Below are 20172 nucleotides of genomic sequence, written 5' to 3'. Positions count from 1 at the left end.
TTCTCATTCATTCTTTGAAAGCCCAATTACTTTATTTTCTTATTCATGCTTATCCATACATGTCACACAGCCAAATATTTTTTTTCTCTGGATCATACTGATTCAGAGTACTATATATTTTTCTCCAGAACCATTTTGTTCTTATTACAACTCACTGGAGGGTAACAAACATCTATACCTGCTATTCTATGCAATCTAAGTTCTTCAATTTAGATATCACCACATAAACCAATATACTGTTGCCTATGTTCCACTAACTTAAAAGTATATACGATGTACTTACATATATAGTATTTAAGATTACTTACGTATATTAAAGCATCTTAAAAGTAGAAGGCAAGAAGTATCAACTGGACCAAAAAATTATCTAAGGCAAAGAACACAGAATGTCTCCCATCTTCAGATCACGTATCAACTGCTCTTGAGCAGCCTAATTGTATGCATGGACGCCTCAATTACCTAGCCCAAATTCATGTGTGTCATTGAGATAATTAATTGCTGAGACTTCCTAGAAGCCACTCCCAAATCATAGAAATTGAAATGGGCGTTGGTTCTTACCTGATACGCCCCTTCTCGGCGAGCCGCGAGGAGCATCCAGAGACTGGGATGTGCTTCTGAGTCCTCTTCTTGCAGGCTGAGCTTTAGATGAGGAAACGCTCCGCCCCTCACGTGGTATCGCGCAGCGTCTCCCAGTTTTTGCGATAACGAGAAGAGAGGTTATTAATTCTATCTAATCTACTATTGGCTCCTTGGCTGAAGCAAGATTCCCCACCAGACGGAGAAATTAGGGTGGGGCTGGATGCTCCTCGCGGCTCGCCGAGAAGGGGCGTATCAGGTAAGAACCAACGCCCATTCTCCTCGAGCCGCTCGGAGCATCCAGAGACTGGGACATACCAAAGCTGGGCTGTCCCTACGGGTGGGACTCCGTCTGGCCCGAAGGCCCCTCCGGATCACTGATGACCCTCTGTAAGACCCGTCGGCCAAAAGAGGCCTCCGCTGAGGCGTACGTATCTATTTTATAATGTCTGATAAACGGGGACGGGAGGCCCAGGTGGCTGCCCGACAAATGTCAGCGATGGGGGCTTGCGTGGCCCAGGCCGCCGAGGTGGCTGCACTTCTGGTGGAATGGGCGGTTATTCCACCCGGAGCGGGCAGAGAATGGGAAAGGTAGCACCTCGCAATAGTAGCCCTGATCCAGCGACTGATGGTGGAAGGAGAAACCTTAAGCCCCAGTGACCTGGGTTGAAAGGATAGGAAGAGGGATTCCGACCTTCGCATGGGTTGAGTGCGCTTAATATATATACGCAAGGCCCTTCTAACATCTAGGGTGTGCCAGAGGACCTCCCTGCCCCTGGAGGAGCCTAGGGCAAAAATTTGGTAGAACCAGTTCCTGTGACCTATGGAAGGGAGAGTTAACTTTGGGTAGGAATGTGGGGTCAGGACGAAGGACCACCCGATCAGCGTGGAATACACATAGATCGCTCCTAACTGACAAAGCTGCTATTTCCGAAACTCGACGAGCAGAAGTAATAGCTACTAGAAAAACTACCTTAAAGGTGAGAAACTGAAGGGATGAGTCTCTCAAGGGTTCGAACGGGAACGTGTGAGAGAAACGAGGACCTTGTTGAGGTCCCATGTGGGGAACCTGTGAACAGTGGGAGGGCACAGGTTGGTGGCGCCCCTAAGGAAAGATCTAATTCGGGGTGATGAGAAAGGGAACCGTAGTTATCACAGGAGACCACGGTTGAGAGGGCAGAAACTTGTCGTCTCAGGGTGTTAGGTGCGAGCCCTTTACGGAGGCCTTCCTGAAGAAAATCTAGGATCTGAGCCACTGAGGGAGAGAGGGGATCAATCTGAGACCCGCTACACCACTTGCAGAACCCCTTCCAAGTGGCATCGTAAATTCGTGTAGTGGAAGGTCGCCTAGCGGCCAAAATAGTGTCGATGACTTGACTCGAGAGATTCTCACTAGTCAGACGGATCCGCTCAACCTCCAGACGGCTAACTGGAGCCATTGAGGCTCCGGATGCAGAAGGGGCCCCTGAGAGAGGGAGACCCTGTCCGGGGATCCTCCATGGGGGCGCTACCGATAAATTGCGGAGATCCGCAAACCACGGTCGCCTGGGCCAATAGGGAGCCACCAGGAGAAGGTCTGCCCTCTCCTGAAGAAGTTTCTGTATTACTCTGGGAACTAACGGGAGCGGAGGGAAGGCATATAGTAGCCCTGGGGGCCATGGGCAGCGCAGAGCATTGTGATTCTCCGACCGGTGAGATGGATACCGGGAGAAGAACCGTGGAAGCTGAGTGTTGGACGGGGAGGCGAAGAGATCCACCACCGGAAGGCCGAATATTCTGGACGCTTCCTCGAACAGGGATGGATGGAGACGCCATTCTGCCTGGTCCACCGTGGCCCTGCTCAGCCAGTCCGCCTGAGTATTGTCTACTCCGGAGATGTGTTCGGCCTTTAGTGATAGGAGGTTGGATTCTGCCCAGCGGCAAAGGCGCCGGCTTCCCTCATTAGCTGGATGGACTGGGTGCCGCCTTGCCTGTTGATATGGGCCTTGGCCGTGACGTTGTCCGTGAGAACGAGGACGTGATGTTTGCGGATCTGAGGAAAACTGCGCAGGGCCAGATGGACAGCGTGAAGCTCTAGCCAATTGATGCTGCACCTTTGCTCGGACGGCGACCATCTGCCCTGAGCCGAGAGCGAAGTCGAGATGAGCGCCCCAACCGGACAGGCTTGCGTCCGTAGTGACGGTGAGTCGTTGAGGTTCCGCGAAGAGATGGCCTCTGTTGATGGCGGGATTGGTCCACCATAGAAGAGACGTGAGGACCCTTGGAGGGACCCTGACTCTGGCCTTCGAGTTGCTTCTTCCGGATCGTTGGAATGGGAGCAGGAACCACTGGAGGGATCTGCTGTAGACGGGCCCAGGGAATAATAGAGATGCATGACACCATTTTGCCCAACAATTTAGAGAGGTCCAGTAAGGCCACCCTCCTTGAACGCCTGATCTGTTTGACCAGGGCCTGAATGCTAAGGAACCTCTCCTGGGAGAGGAAAACTCTTTGAGAAACCGAATCAATTATGGCGCCCAAGTGGTTGATTCGGGTGGAAGGGGTAAGTTGGCTCTTTTGCCAATTGACTAGGAACCCGTGCCTGTAAGGTGGAGAGAGTGACCCTGGTATCCCTGACTGCCTGGGACTTGGACGGGGATAGAATAAGGATATCGTCCAAGTAGCAGTGGAGGCGGACAGGAACGCTCCTGAGATGAGCCGCCAGAGCCGCCAGGACCTTGGTGAAGGTCCGGGGGCCGAGGCCAGTCCAAAGGAAGGGCCACGTATTGATAATGAAGGCTATTGTGACAGAACCTGAGGAATTTGAAATGGGAAGGCCTGATTGGAATATGGAGGTATGCCTCCGAAAGATCTATGGAGGATAACCAGTCTCCCCGCCTGGTGCCTAAAAGAATTGATTGCAAAGTGTGCATTTTGAATCTACGCTGGATAAGGTGACGGTTGAGCCGTTTCAAGTCCAGGATGGCTCTCCAACCCCCAGAGTGTTTGGGCACCACAAAGAGATGGGAGTAAAACCCCTTTCCTCTCTGATCCGGAGGGACAGGTTGAATGGCCTGGATGTCAAGAAGATGATGGATGGCTGCATCCATTAGTGCACGTTGGAGGGATCCCTTGAGGAGGGGGGGGGAAGAAACAATCAGGGGAGCGGACCTGAACTCCAGGGCGAGGCCAAACCTGATTGTGTCCCTAACCCATGCATCGGAAGTGGATATGTCCCATTGGGCGGCGAAGTGGCTGAGGCGGCCGCCAACGGGGGGAGGAAGAGGCTCTACCTTCTGCGGTAGGGCCTTCCTCCCGATCCCGAAAGGGTCTCTTGTAGCCGCCACCGCGTCTGGATCTGTCGCCCGGGTCCGTGCGGTCCTGGGATCGGAAGGAAGGGGTCTAGGATATCTGGGCGGGAAGGGGGTTGGTAGAAGGGGCGTGGAAAGCTCCTCCGAAAGGGCTGAGAGCCCCTGGCCTCCGACCTTCAAAAAGGGAGGGCAAATACTTTCTCTTACTGCGGCCCTCGACCAGCAGTGGTTCCAAAGCTGGGCCAAACAGTTTATCTCCCGTAATGGGGGCAGTGGCCAGCTTGACCTTATTCTTTACGTCCGCCTGCCAGTGTTTGAGCCATATGCATGCGTCTAGCTGTGACATGCGACGTGATGGCCCTGGAAGAAAATTTTACCGACTGGTAAGTGGCGTCAGCCGAGAACTCGGCTGCAGCCACTAACTTCGCTATATCCTGGTGAGCTCTGAGATTGGAAGCAGGGATGTGGTCCTTGAGCTGACGTAGCCAGCGGATAGAGGACCTCGTGAAAAATGAGGCGGCCGTAGCTGACTTAATGGCCCAGGCGTCAGATAGGTGAGCCCTGCGTAGCGCCTGCTCCGCCCGCCTGTCCTCAGGTTTCAAGGCCTCTAGGGCCTCACTAGGGGTAGAGGAGGAGGCTAGACCCACAATGGGGTCATCGACCTCCGGGATATTCAGGAGGTTAGACAGAGCCGAATCGAGATTAAAGAATCTCTTGTCTTGGCTAGAGGGAGTGGGAGGGGTCCCTGAGGAGGTAAGTTGCTTCGCTACCAGATCAACGAAGATGGGAGGGGAAGGGATGACCTCAGCTTCCACCACTGGTTGGGTGAAAATGGAGTCTTCCGGGCCCTCTGGGACAGGGGGTTTCTGCAGCGGGCTGGGAAAGAAGGCCAGAGACATTCTTGGCCTTAAGGAGGAGGGACTTGAACATATGCGGTTTAAACAGCCCCCAAAGGAGGGTTGGTCGGGAGAAGGGTCCTCGTCCTCCGACATCTCCCCTTCCATGATGTCAGCCTCTAAGAGGGGTTCACTGTAGCGGGAGGATCCCATCCGGGAATCCTCTTCCCTGAAATCCCCAAAGTCCCCTTCCTCCTCCACCTGGGCCCCAATCGGAGGAGGGCTGTCCCTCTGAGAGAGTACCTGATCAACTGGGGGACCGGTTGTGGAAGGGATCTGATAGATATCGAGTCGTGCTCGGAGGCTCGCGGAGAGAAGCCTGATCTTGTCATGTGTTGTAGTCCCTCTGCTATGCCCTGGCGGATGGCTGATTCCATCCAAGCCCTGATGTGAGGTGGAACCTCGGAGGTAGAGGGTTCATCGTGGCGCAGACCAGCGGCTGTGGGTGTAAAGGTGGCTTCGGGGTCCGCCTGGTCGGAGGTCCGGGGTCGGAAGACCCTGAAGCGAACTGCGCCTAGGTAGGGAAGAGGGGTCTGAGGGAGAGATTGAGCAGAGGTAGAAGGGTTTGGAGGAGGAGGTATTGACGGCTCGAGCGGGACTCCCTTGAACGCCGGTCAAACTCTTTTTCCAACGCTTTGTGGCGCCTTAAGGCGTCACGTTGGGCGGCCTTGGAAGGTTCCTTGTCCTGTCTAGAGCCCTTAGGTTCCTTGTCCTGCCTGCGCAAGTAGTGGGACTTTGCCTTAGCCTTCAAAGAAGGACGTTTAGAGGGATTGTCGTCTGCCATGTTAGATACAATTACTAGCAAAGGCGGTTGGCTCGCCCAGATCAGGCCTGGATGAGGCCGGGTGAAGGTGAAGCTGGCCCTCTCCCCTTTTGGAATTTGTTGTGTACAGAGATAACAGTAAGGTATCTAAGAAATATAGTATGTACAGAAAAATAGATACTCTAATTATAATTCTTCCTTATCCTTTTGATTGATTTTTATCTTTATTATGCTTTAGTACCAAAAGTATATACAGGTTATCCGTATATATTTATATATGTACGAAAAAATATTATTGTACAAGACAAAAGTTATTATTATTATAATTATATTTATTTTATTTTATTTTATTTTTTTTTTTTTAATATATTCCTTTTGTATATGTATTAAGTATATATATATATAGATAGATTTTTTTTTTTTTTTTTTTTTAAACAGTAACCGTAACAGTGAGAACTTCGTATATCTCAGTACAGGCCAATTAGTCAAATAAACACCTGAGGCCTATGGTAGAAGAAGAGCCTCTGGCAGCAGGCCTCAGACAAGAAAAATAAAACCGGAGGGGGCTGCAACTTCGCCCGAAAACGGGCTGCGGGAGGCCAACAAGTAATACAAGGGCCAGCCAGGTGGAAGAAATGGGCAGCTAAGCTTTGACCCAAGGCCTGGGGCTCCAATTGCCGCAGCTAAAGAAATTCAAAATGGCGCCCGACCACGATGCGAGCCAAAATGGCGGCCGCAAGCTGAACCGTCGGGACGCCTTCGGGACGGAAGGGAGGGCTTCGCTGGTCAGCACAGCGCCTAGGGCCCTAGGGCGATGACCCTCCCGATCGGTGTTTAAGGTGGGGGAATCCAGCAGTAAAGAAAACGCGTGCCACGAGGCAACGCGGAGGCAGCGAGCGATCAGATAAGGGGGGGGGGTCCGCGCTATCGCGCTGCGAGCCCGCAGCCTTGCCCCAAGGACGGGGAAAAATTTTCCTTAAGTCCAGACCCTTTGCGCAGGAGGAGGAAGGAAAATCAAACCTTATCAAGACGAGAGGGTTGTAATAATAAAGAAATGTGCGATCAGCCAAGGAGCTCTCTGAAAACAGCCTGACTCTTCGAGGCTGAGCAAAAGACTGGGAGACGCTGCGCGATACCACGTGAGGGGGCGGAGCGTTTCCTCATCTAAAGCTCAGCCTGCAAGAAGAGGACTCAGAAGCACATCCCAGTCTCTGGATGCTCCGAGCGGCTCGAGGGAGAATCCCCCAATAGGACAATCCCATGTGAGGTCCTGTAACTCAGGAAGCAATTAGTCAGGCAGCAGGATGGTAAATGAGCAAGTTCCCCAACCTGTCACTACAGTTTAATTTTCATCCTCTATCACTTCAAGAGTTGGTGTTTACCATCAGCAGATGCTGTCTGTGATAGTGACTCCTGAACTGAGGAATGAGTCTACAGGGCAGAACCTTGGATCAGCATTAAATCAATGGTCTTCCTTGCTCTTTAATGGTGTTCCCTATGTCATTCACTACATTATCTCCAACCCACGACCACCAAAAATTGTTTCTTCTTTTTTTACCCCCTCATCTTTATGCCACCCCGAAAACTCCCGACGTGTGGCTGTTGCCAAAGCTCTTAAGGAACTACACTCATCCTGAGCCATCTCAATCACAACACATACCCTCAGCCACATCCAGATATACTTTAGCAAACAAATGGCATAAAGAAGATTAAGACTGTGGTAGCGCAGTGGTTAGAACGCAGTACTGCAAACTACTTCTGCTGACAATTTGGCAGTTCAATTCTCACCAGCTCAAGGTTACTCAGCCTTCCATCCTTCCAAGGTTGGTAAAATGAGAACCCACATTGTTGGGGACTCTGTAAACCGCTTAGAGAGGGCTGTAAAGCGGTATATAAGTCTAAGTGCTATTGCTACTCTGATTTGCCCAACCAACTGCAACAGCTGCCCCTCAATAAGAGCCCCATCAACAGAGATGTCACTTTCCCAACCTCTTACTGTGGGGGTGAGCACTCTCATCTCACCCATTGTTTCTTATTAAGAAAAATATGAGCGCAAGTACAGCTGTAATTATAGAGAAACGGATATATCAATCCCTCCTCCTGATCACAACCCCCACCAATAGCCACTATAACCACCAGAAATGCCATAGTCTTTGAAAGCTATGTCAGCATACCACCAGTAAATCCCCAACTATGCAATATGCGATGTACTTCCTTATACCTAGCCTGATTCATCATCACTGGTGTAACGCATCTACTCCAATTACATCAGCAAGGAAAGCAATGCCATCCTCCACCCCCCCCTCCCCACTTTACCCTTACTGTCCATTTAGAGATAGCCTTTGCTTCCGTCTTCCATTCTCTGTCAGATAATCCCTTTCCAGTTCAAAATTCAAAAGGTCCACATGGCCACCACATTTCATCAACAGATCATCATATCCATTCAACATTCAAAATGTTATCTAAATTCACATATAACTTCTTGTTTGGCCTGGAAAAACATAAGATTGTCTTTGAAGATGACTTGAAAACCTCAAATAGTTAGAATGTTGCCCTAAGGATTATACCTGATAACAGTTAGCGATAGCACTTAGACTTATATACCACTTTACAGTGCTTTACAGCCCTCTCTAAGCAGTTTACAGTGTCAGCATATTGCCCCCAACAATTTGTGTCCTCAATAAATAAACTATTGTATTTCTGTCCCTAAACTCTCTTGTCACCATTTCACCTTTTCCCTTCGCTTGCCCTGCTAAACAACTGTATCTATAAAATATTCTTCTCTCAGTTCTAAAAACCTGATGGATCTAATGAAATTAATTATATTTTTTTAATAATAATATTGGTTAATCTTTAAGGTAACTTGTAAGACTTATTGCTTTTATACAAAAATATAGAAAGGTTTCTTATAGAAATCTTGGATTCATCTCTTAAGAATTTCAAGCAGTTTTATTAATCCTAATAGGAATGGAAAGCATGTGTTTTATCCCAATGATAGTGTTGAAATAGCCTACCCACTCAAATTTGCTTCCTGTTAATGCTACCATCATTTTAATGCCTAGTTTAAAATTATATACTGCTTGTGTATGTATGTTTTATGGTATTATTGTATTATACACATTTAATAGTTTATATATTTAATACATTATTCACTATCCTGACACCCTAGGAAGAAAGTAGATAGCCAGTTTGGTCAAGTGGTTAATGCACCAGGTAAGAAGCCAGGAGTTCTAGTCCCATCTTAGGTATGGGTCACTCTCTCTCAGCCCACAACAGCAGGCTCAGGTGACAAAATCCTAGGAAGGAGGCATGATTTAAAAACAACAACTTTGTTTTTGAATATTAATAACAACAACAGTGTTTGGGCCCAAAACCAAAAATATATTGGACAAAAGTTGGATAGAAAAAATGACGAAGGAACATGTATATTTAAAACCAAAAATATTTCTGTTGGGTATCATATCAAAAAAAATATAATGAAGGGACTATGTATTTAATATTACATGTGTTAACAGCAGCCAGAATTGTATTTGCACAACATTGAAAAGGGATCCCCACAGATGAGAAGATAGTAAAAAAAAAAAAAATACTAGAATGTGCAGAAATGGATAGATTAACATTTGAAATTACAGAGAAGGAAGATATGGAATATTTTGAAGCATGGGATTCATTTTTTCTATGCTTAAATAACAGAAACAGAAGTCAGAATGTTTAAAATTATAAGTGAAGGATTAATTTTACCATGAGGGTTTATTATGTTTATTATCAACATGATTTAGTATCAACAATTAAATATTAATATGCAGAGAAAATACTATTATATGATCACTACTAATAAACATGATGATGATGACTATAGCTCAAACTAACTGTAACCAGACAACGCACTGTTTATATAGACAGTGAAATAGTTGCTGTTTCTTTATATAGTAAAAATAAAAAAAATTATTGAAAAAATAACAGCTTTGTCAAATACCAGAGAATGGGCGTTGGTAGAAGTTACCGTGAACGCCCTTTCTATCTATGCTGCGAGAGAGCCCAGGAGAGGATGGGTTGACTCCTTCCTATGACGTCATTTAGCTGAGTCTGTACTAAGATATAAAAGCCAGACCCCGGGAGAGACCCCAGCTTTGGCGAAGATACTTGACAGACTGAAAGGTGTCTCTGAAAGCACAAATGAACACAGAAATATGTCTTACCCTCTCCGGACGAATCAAGGGAAGGGCTGGGCTCTCTCGCAGCATAGATAGAAAGGGTGTTCATGGTAACTTCTACCAACGCCCATTCTCATCCATGCTGCATCGAGAGCCCAGGATGGGAGATACCAAAGCTTGCATGTCCACGGGTGGGTCCTCGTCCGGCTCATCACACCGATTGTTGAACCACTCGTTGAAGCACCCATCTGCCGAAGGCTGTAGTCGCCGAGGCAAAGGCATCCAGACGGTAGTGTTTGATGAAAGGAGACAGGGATGCCCAGATCCCTGGGAGCTGCTTGAAGCGAGGAAAAAAGTACTGGAGATCGCTGGTGATTGCTATCTAACAGAACGCTTTCAGAGACACAGCTACTGACTGAAAGGAGCTGAGTCAAAAGCTGGTGTCTCTCCCGGGGGCTGGCTTTTATATCTTAGTACAGACTCAGCTAAATGATGTTATAGGAAGGAGTCATCCTATCCTGGGCTCTCAATGCAACATGGAGGAGAAATTCTAACTCTCCTTATCCATTTTGCAAAAAGATAACTATGTTTTTCTGTTGATATTCACCCTATATAATTTTTAAAATATCTCATTGAAACCAGTTGTAAAACAGGTGTTTTTATTTATTTATTTATTTAGTCACCATGTAAGATCAGTGCGCCTATATAAATGTGATAAATAATTTATTTCATTTAATTTGTATAGTTACCTATCTCACTAGTGTGACTGGGCAATCACAATTAAAGCAATAGAAATGGTAAAAATATAAATGCAACAGCATGCAACTATCCTAAAATCACAAAAATTTAATAAAATATAATCATAATCAAGTGGTGAACATAAATCATATACCCTTTAATACAGCTATTGCCAAGGCTAACCACTATTGCCAGACCCCCAAGTGTAAGGTGAGGGAAATACACTAACGCCTCTGGAGATAAAAGTAGAGTGGATAATCTGTAGGCCATGTACAGTCCCCAAATAATCTGCAGTCCTAGTTTCCTCAATGTTATGCTGAAATTTACCAACTATGAAAAGGGTTGCCACAATCTTCTGCTAATTTGCAGCAGCAAATGAACATTTTTTTTTGTTCCATTCCATATTGAAAGCCAGCTGGGTGACTTTGAGCACCTCTCTCTCAGCCCAACCCACCTGACAGGGTTGTTGTTGGGACGAAAATAGGAGGAGGAAGGCATGTTGGATATGTTCATCACCTTGAGTTATTTGTAAAAATAATAAAAGCGACAAGAAAAAGAAAGAAAGAAAGAAAGAAGGGAGGGAGGGAGAAGAAATAAAGAGAGAGAGAGGGCGGGGGGAGGGAGAAAGAAAGAAAAAGGAAGGAAGGAAGGAAGGAAGGAAGGAAGGAAGGAAGGAAGGAAGGAAAGAAAAGAAAAGAAAAGAAAAGAAAAGAAAAGAAAAGAAAAGAAAAGAAAAGAAAAGAAAAGAAAAGAAAAGAAAAGAAAAGAAAAGAAAAGAAAAGAAAAGAAAAGAAAAGAAAAGAAAAGAAAAGAAAAAAGAAAAGATTTGGAAAAGAAATGTATTTCTTCTACATAAACTAGAAAGCACAGAAAAGTACTTTAAAGCAAGGGAATACATGTTATTTTGCTGCATCAGTTTATGCTACTAATAAATTGTTAACGATATGATTATTTAATATTCTGGATTCTTTTTTCAGAAGAAATAAATATTGTTTTTATAAGACATGATAATCTCTTTGTTGAGCAAGCATTTTTAAAAGGCAGTTTCTATCAAAGGTGCAAAATAAGCATTTGAAATAGTGTGTCTTTTTGTTTCATCAATTAGATATACAAATACACACCCTTGAATTAGCTATGTCTGGAATGTAGATTTTCCACCAAGCTACAACTTACTTCCTCCATAGCTAAACAGAATGCCAACAGCTCCTCAAGCAGTTCAAGTAGAGGTTCTGGAAGAAATAGTACTGGAATAACTAGATTTAGATGAACTCAGTTGCAAAATAGAGACCTTTTGTACCTAGACTTTTCAGAAACAAACACAGACACGAGAGCTTAACAAAACATAGATCATTTTTTAGGGTACTGCGTGATCGTGTGTGTTCTACAAACATCTTTTTCAGCCCTTGACCTTAGATCAGGGGTCCCCAACCACCGGGCCGCGGACCGGTCCCGGTCCGTGGAGCACTCTGTACCGGGCCGCAAATAAAAAAAAATTTTAAAAAATGGCGGCTTTCTTCGCCTTCGGTGAATGCTGCTGGGATCAGGGATCAAGGACACAAATGAAAGAAGGGGAGGGAGGAAGCAACCAAAGCCTGTCCTGCTCTCCGGCTCAGCGGCTTCGGTTTCCTCCCGCCTCGTTCCTCTCTCAGTCGCTCTCTCGCTCCTCCACCAGCCCAGGAAGAAACTGCTTCAAAGGAGCCGGGGGGGGGTGGCTTTTCCTGTCGCCGCAGCTCCTCTGAAGCGCCCGTTCACCCCCACCCCGCCCGCGCGCGCACGGTTCAATCCAGTGCTCCGTTCTGCCTGCCTGCCTGCCTGCCTTCGTTTCTGATTGTTTCGGAGAAGCTTCGGCTGAGAATAATAACTATTCGCCTCTTTTTATCAGCCGAAGCTGCTCCCAAACAACCAGAAACGCAGGCAGGCAGGCAGAACGGAGCACTGGATTGAACCGCGCGCAGGCGGGCGGGGTGGGGGTGAACGGGCGCTTTGGAGGAGGTGCGGCGACAGGAAAAGCCACACACACCCCCGGCTTCTTTGAAGCAGTTTCTTCCTGGGGTGGATGTTAGAGGTCCATCGTAGCTCTGAATGATCCCTAAACAAGGACTACAGGAGCTTCCTAGGGAAAACACACTGACTAAATGCTCCTCATTCAATTCCTGTTTTCACCAAACAGAGATAAGAGAAACATCTGCATGAAATTTTGTAGCTACACAGTTGGGCAAGACCTAGAACTAGAGAGACTGCAGTCAGGTGTCTTTAATGCTAGTTGTAGGGTAAACATAAAGTTTTGGGAATGGAAAATAGAATCCCCCCCGCCGGTCCTTGAAAAAGTGTTTCTGCTTGAAACTGGTCCCTGGTACAAAAAAGGTTGGGGACCACTGCCTTAGATGATATTGAACTTGATTCTAAAATTTACATTATTCAAAAATTATAACTTTTTTCCTCAAAGATATTGGTGTAGTGAGTCCTAAAGAATTGAGTAAAAGTCATGTATAATTTTGGGATTATGACTGCTGAACAAATGATCTTTTATATTTATGCCAATTATTCATTTGCTGAATAAATCAAACATTTCATAAATAACAAAAGCTGTCTTATACAGGTAGTCCTCGTCTTACAACAGTTCAACCGTTCGAAATTACAACAACACTGGAAAAAGTGACTTATGACCATTTTTCACACTTAGGACCTTTGCCGCATCCCCGTGGTCATGTGATTTATATTCGGATGCTTGACAACGAACTCACATTTTTGACAGTTGCAGTGTCCTGGGCTCATTCAATCCCCTTCTGTGACCTTCTGACAAGCAAAGTCAATGGGATTCACTAAACAACTGTGTTCCTAATTTAACAACTACAGTGATTCACTTAACAAATGTGGCAAGAAAAGTGATAAAATGGGACAAATTCATTTAATAAATTTCTCACTTAGCAAAATAAATGTGGGACTTCATTGTGGCCTACCAGTACAAACTTAATCCAATAATCCATCTAATTCTGTTAAATATGCACTTTCTGGTAGTGACTCCTTAGGGTTATTATTTGTTATTTATTAAATTTATTGGCCACCTATCTTAATACAGACTAACTCCGGGCAGCTTACAATAATAAAAAATTATACAAAGCCTCTATATCAGTGATGGCTAACCTTTTCGTCCTTGCATGCCAAAAGTGCACCCATAATGCAATGCGTGGGTGACCCGCCCCCTTCACATGTGCGCGTGAGCCCGCCGCACACTGCACGCCTCTATGCATGCATGGCAGATACCCAACAATCAGCTGGCTGGCGGAAAGCACGCAAAAAATGCGCAGTGGATCTGGTCTGGGGTGACGGCTCATGTGCCGGCAGAAATGGCTCTGCGTGCCACTTCCGGCACGTGTGCCATAGGTTCGCCATCACGGCTCTATATATAATACAAATCATATACTATAAAAATATGAATTCTCAACACTAACTAAAAGATGAAAAGTGGGGGGGGGGGTAAGATGAGCGTTGTGGGGGAGGTAGAATCTGTTATTAATTTATCAGCCACCTCCAATGTAAAGCTCCTCCACTGGAGCTCCAAGCAACTGGCAGAGCCAGGTCTTTAAGCTCTTGTGGAAGGTCAGAAAAGTTGGAGCCAATCTCATTTGAGAGGACAAGATGATCCAAAGGGCAGAAGCCACAGCAGAGAAGGCTGTGGAATTTGTTATTGGATTATCCCTGGATTGAAAAACTAACTGATTTACCTATGAATGACTTTGGACTGCTTATCTTGAACTTTGCTTAAACTTTCTGGAAGTAAAAACCTACATTTACTGTACAGTGTATCTGTGTACTGTGTGTGTATTATTCAAACACTACTCTCTATACGTCTCCCTGTATGCGCTCATTCTCCTAAAGGGGAATTACCTCAACATCCGATATTAAGTATATTTTAAAAAATTCTTTGGAAAATTGAATTAAGTATCATGAAGTCAGTATCAACTCTTTACAGTAGTCACAAAGAGGATGGTCTGTCTTCAACTTGGCCTTTCAGGTTGGTTACCTTGGTGGTCTGTCTATTTTGCTGCTGGTTGTAAAATATTTTATAAAATACTGGTTTAAATATTTTATTTAACAGACATGTTTTCTCTTTTTAAGATTATTCCAAAGAAAATACTGTGTATATGCAAAAATATGAAGATGCTTTCTACTATAGAAAAAATTGTAGAAATTGGTTTTTCACATATTTCCATTTTCTATGCAGCTCAAAAACCTGCTTCCATGTTGTTTCAAAAGGGTCTTATCTCTATTGAATTTTTTCAGAGAAAAGAAGAGTGAGGAAAGTTAAAATCACTTCTCCCCTTCTCCAGTAGGATCTTTCCCATTCGTGAAGAGTATGTGGACAGCTCATAACGCTAATGCAGATTATTAAATCCTTATGAATTGAAGTATGCCTTAATTCACCTAAAACAATGCAAATTATTACTACTGTATTTTTAAGAGTTGCCCACATACTCATGTTCTCTTCCCCACATCTGAATATGAGGTGCACTTGTAATGACTGATCTGAAAACAGTCCTGAAAAAGTGGGGAGAATAAAAGCAGAAAAAAGCATTCACACAGGTAGAACAGGGTAAAGATTAGTTTTCTCTTCCTAGTGTTTTTCCACAAGTGCAGGGTCTGCCTTTTTTCCCTCTGGATCAGGGGTGTCAAACTCAAGGCCTTGGGATCTCATCCAGCCCATGGGGTGCTTAGATCTGGCCCACGGGACCGCCTTGGAAACAGAGAAGGGCCACCTCGCAGTGCCTCTGCCAGATAAAATGGACCCCCCCCCCAAGCTCCATTTTTGCTGGCAGAGAGCAGCAGGAGGCTGTCGTGGCTGAAAACAGAGCCTGGGAACCCATTTTCTCTGGCAGAACGCTTTGGGCCACCACAGACACCCCCAACATGAGTCAACATGACATCAAGCTGGCCATGCCACCCTGGCCCTGCCACACCCTGGCCTGGTCCCCAAGGTCAAACACAACCCTGATGCAGCCCTCAATGGAATCAAGTTCATTGCTCTGGATCAACCAACTGTTGATCCATTACTTGCAACAGGAATTGACCAACCAGACTGCCACCTGAGATGAACTTTGGTGGCTGAGAAAGAGTAACTGGCCCAAAATAATCCTGGCTTATTCATAAGAGCTGGCTGTGTGACTTTAGGTCACTCATTGTCTCTCAGCCCATGGTGTCAGACTCAACAACAAACCGGCCAGTCAATTCTTGCTGCAACCAATGGACCAACATTCAGTTGATCCTTCCCCAAAGAAACTGGCCCCTGCATTTGCTTGAAAATGCTAGAGAGAGAAAAATATAACTACACCCAATCCTTATATGAACATTTAATTTGCTTCTGCTTTTATTCTCCCTTTTAAAACGAATGCTATTTTTATATTATTTAATGTATTGTTCATATTACTGTATTTTAACAGTTCAAATCGAAACAGCTTTGAGTTTTCTAGTTATTTGACACACACACCCAAAAAAAGATAAAGTTCCCTTTGTCTCCTGTTCACTAAATGGACATGACTATGTTGTTGTGGTAGAACCACCAGCTGAAGGTGAAGGGGCCTCTCTAGAGAGACTAAAGAGACATTCCAATTGGAATCTGTTCAAGAGAGGAAACATCTGAGGTCAAACCCTCAGATCTATATCTGTTGTTTCCTAAGGGAAGGCAGGCAGTTTAGCCAGATTCTTGTAATACAGAGATCAACAATAAAATATCTATTTGTGCCTTAAACCAATGGTTCTAGTTTGCTTGCACCTGATCATTGTTTTCTTTACAACGTAAGGGAAGTTCAATGCCTTCTTGCAATTTTTTCAACTTTCCAGTCTCATGCATCAGGATTTCCTACTGACCTGACACACCTTAGCTTTTTTGAGATAACAAAGCTGGCTAGAAGCTGTCATTTGCAATAATAAAGTTTTTTTTTAAAAAAAATGTTTTAATGAAAATTGTATATGATTTATCAAATCTATACAACTATTGTACCATATTTCCACCAGACATTTTTACTGTCTCTTACACCTGCAAAAGAGCTGTTCTGGAAAAACTAAGGACTGAGCAAAACAAGCTCTGCACATCATAAAATACAGTCAGAAAAGAGTACAGGTAAACCTTAACTTACAACAGTCACTTAATGAGCATTCAAAGGTAAACTAGGCTCCAAGCAAGTTACTTAAAAACCTGTCCTCAAGTTTCAACTGCTATACCATCCCCTGATCATATAATTACATTTTGGGTGTTTGACAACTGGACCAAACCAATTGCACTATCCCAGTTAATTGAATTTTGCAACATTTTTTGCCATTTTCTGGCAAGAAGTGTCAAACAACACCAGGGGTGGGACTCAAACTTTTTAACAACCGATTCTGTGGACGTGGCTAAATGGGTTTGGCTAGGTGGGTTTGGCCATGTGACTGAGTGGGCGTGGCTTCTTCTCTTTTTTTACAGGCCCCCCCTTTTTTTACCTCCTGGGCCTCAGGGAAGCCTCCTGGGGGTGTTTTTGCTCCCAGGAAGCTTCCCTGGGACCCAGGAAGGCAAAACACAGAGCGTGGGGGGGTGGCATAACTACCCCCCTATGCATCCCTTTTTGCTTCCCGAGCCTCAGGGAAGCCTCCTGGGCGAAGCAATAAGACAGCGAGGAGGATCCCGGCACAGCTGATCATCGGAACAACTGATCATCAGGAGGGGGGGGAAAAAAGAAATACCTTAAGGAATGACTGGATGCAGGAGAACACAGTCAGAGATGTTGGGGATGTGCGCGATGTGCATGCGCGGTAAGGACTGACTGGGTAGGGAGGGGCAGGCAGAGAGGAACGGAGTCAGCCAGGGGCACAATTTGCCGGTTCTCCGAACTGCGCAGATTCATAACAACCAGTTCTATAGAACCGGTCCGAACCAGTAGAATCCCACCCCTGAACAACTCCCATTTGATAAAGTTGGTTTAGGGCTTACAACCACATGATTTACTTAATAACCATTGTGCCTCACTTAACAACTAGCTGTGGAAGGATGGCTGTAAAATTGGATCTTATCATATGGTGACTCAATTTACAACCACAATGATTAATGACCAAATTTCCAGGCTCAATTGTGGTTGTAAATTGAGGACTATCTGTATCAACAACTCTCACTTACATAAATGACGTTTCTTTTGTTCACTAACATGATTCTTTGAATCCAAATGAAAGAAGTAGATTCATACAGCTCCACAAAAAATACTGTATTCATAATAATCTCCCATTTTGGATATTGTTCCTACAGGTTTTCTATTGCTTCACACTAACTGAATGCTTCCCTTTTCCAGCCAGAACTGTATAAAAGATGCATACATTCTTTTGCAGATATATTCCCATTCTTAAGTATTGACAAATTATTTGTCACACTTCATTTAACCATTAATCTGACGTGGGTTATGTTTCTTTAATCATATGCATCATGATTTCCTTCTCATCCACAATATAGCATTTATAATGTTTGCTATTCATACAGCAGCAAGACTCTTGCAGTTGCAATTTAGAATAACAGAACTTTGAATTAAGAGAGTAGTAGAGTTTACAGGTATTTCTTAATGTATGGCCAGTTGTTTCCAAGTTATGACAGACCCCACCAAAGGTACTTATGACCTGGTTCCAAAGTTCTGATAGCTGCCCCACATGACTGCATTTTAGGCACTTGGCAACCAGCCCACATTTACAGTCATTTGCTTAACAACAGTGTTCACTTAATGACCATGGCATTTGCTTAATAACTATGGGTGAGTCATTTAATGATGACAAAAAAGCTGCAAAATTGGGTTGATCCCGTTATGACTGTCATGACTTACAACCATAATTGGCTAGAGAACTATCACTATTGAAAGTTGAGGTTGTATCTTCAACGTATCAATGGAAAATGTATTAAATAAGATGATGAATGCAATTCAATGATGATAGTATGATACAAGTGTAAGTCAAAAGGAAGTTATACTAATTTGATGAGTAACCATCAAATGATGTGTTATTCACATAGAAGATGCTCACAGATTTTTTTACTTCTATTTTAAGTTGCAATGTTACAATTCCATTTACCATTTTCAAATACCACTATAAAATTTCTTCAAATTCTGTTTAATTATAGAAACCAAGACAATAATTCCCTATCTGCACACATAATCAAAGTTTAAATCTTAGGTTCAAATAAAAGATTCTAATTTTTAAGAACAACAGCCAGACCCACCTGTTTTCCTAAACCATTTATTTAGCAGCATTGTATCAAGCAGAAATTGGGGTTAGGGTTATTTCGTGTACGTGTGTGTGTGTGTGTGTGTGTGTGTGTGAGAGAGGGGGGGGGAGGGAGGGAGGGAGGGAGGGAGGGAGGGAGGGGGAGGGAGACTTGCTAGCAAAGTGAAGGGGTTTTCTGAATTTTTGACACATTGAACCCAAAAGTTTCACCATCACTGTAATAAGTGAATAATGAAAAATAATTAAAGGCTTTTTTTTGGTCTAATTCTCAACTGGAACCTAAACCACAGAAAGTGCAATAGGACAGGATTAGATGATTGATGTGAGCAAAATATGGTAGAGGCAGAAGGACCTGAACATCCAGAATTTTCTAAACAAACACCCAATGCTACACCCTTCTACATCCCCACAAACTATACCAAGATTCTTCTAAGACTCCACCAAACCTCCACCAAATCTCTTTCAGAAGCAAAAAATTAAAAAAATAAGCAAACTCTAAAACAGTCATACAATAAGATATTGAAATAACCTGTTCCCCAAACATGAAGATTAGATTCAATCTCAAATCTCAAAAATATTACTTTATAATTTCCTCTGCAACTCAGCTCTTAGGCCATTTTTTTTCTATGAGGGGAAAAATTACCATAACTAAACACACATATTCTAGATTCCTAAATCTCTGAATCATTAGCAAATTTTAGTCTCTCTCAGAGGAATCTTGCTTTAATTCAGGTTTCTGGTGAATCTATTCTAATTGGCCTGTCAGTATAGCACCTTACCAAATCCAATCTACAAATAATCAAGTTTATAAAATATTACAGCTGCAATTCTATATAATTACATTTAAATATCCTTCCTCCTTAAGCTGTTATTTCATCCACGTTAAGACCTCTATGTTTCATCTGTTGGTGCTAGCCATCCACAAAAACATTTCAGAGAAAACTATCTTGGAAGATCTGATTTTTCAAACAGTGGTGTTCATAGGAGGAGGAGGAATCAAAATTGAAAAGATATCAGACAGAGGATTGTAATGCAAATTGTTCCTTTTTTGAAACTGCAGTGAAATGTTAAAACGTATACAAAACAGGCACTGCTTGCTGCACCCATTATTTTTCCGATTTTGACATACACATACCCCGAGGATGCCACTGTTTTCAAATATTCCAACTAGTTACTAAATTTGTTTCCTTGGACATCATGTCAATAACAGCATACCCAGCATATTGAAAATATCTGAGCAAAATCTAGAGCCTGTGTGTATATGACATTCACAGCCTTCATTATATGGATAAAAACCACCATGTGGTTACAAGTAATTATTTCTTGTAATTAGAAACTGGGATTCTCTATGGTTTTCTGGAAACATATTTTGTTGTGAAAAGCAACTTTGCTACTAGCTGTGTGAAAAAGACTTTGATCAAATGCCTCAACAGAATTATGACAACTAAAGATTGATGAACCTCCTCCCCCAGTTCTGATTCCAAAATATAATCATATTTCACTGCAATTGGCCATATATATAT

General features: G+C 43.9%; 1 protein-coding gene across 7 annotated transcripts in view; it reads right to left on the bottom strand.

The window, feature by feature from the left end:
* The window catches only part of PPP2R5E (protein phosphatase 2 regulatory subunit B'epsilon), a 75147-nt gene that overhangs the window by 41543 nt on the left and 13432 nt on the right, over positions 1 to 20172 (bottom strand). The window contains exon 1 of one of the 7 annotated variants that reach the window (XM_087952310.1): positions 309 to 444. The exons of the other annotated variants lie outside the window; for them this stretch is intronic. The gene's annotated coding sequence lies outside the window, so the exon portion shown is untranslated. Of the gene's footprint in view, positions 1 to 308; positions 445 to 20172 lie in introns of those variants that run through there. 7 annotated transcript variants of the gene reach the window in all.

The sequence above is a fragment of the Notechis scutatus genome, chromosome 1 (genome assembly GCF_049901735.1).
Source record: "Notechis scutatus isolate UNSWTSFEM ecotype Mainland chromosome 1, rNotScu1.2, whole genome shotgun sequence".
NCBI classification, from domain to species: domain Eukaryota; kingdom Metazoa; phylum Chordata; class Lepidosauria; order Squamata; family Elapidae; genus Notechis; species Notechis scutatus.
Note: the sequence above shows the minus strand (reverse complement) of the source record. Positions and strands in the feature narration are given on the sequence as shown.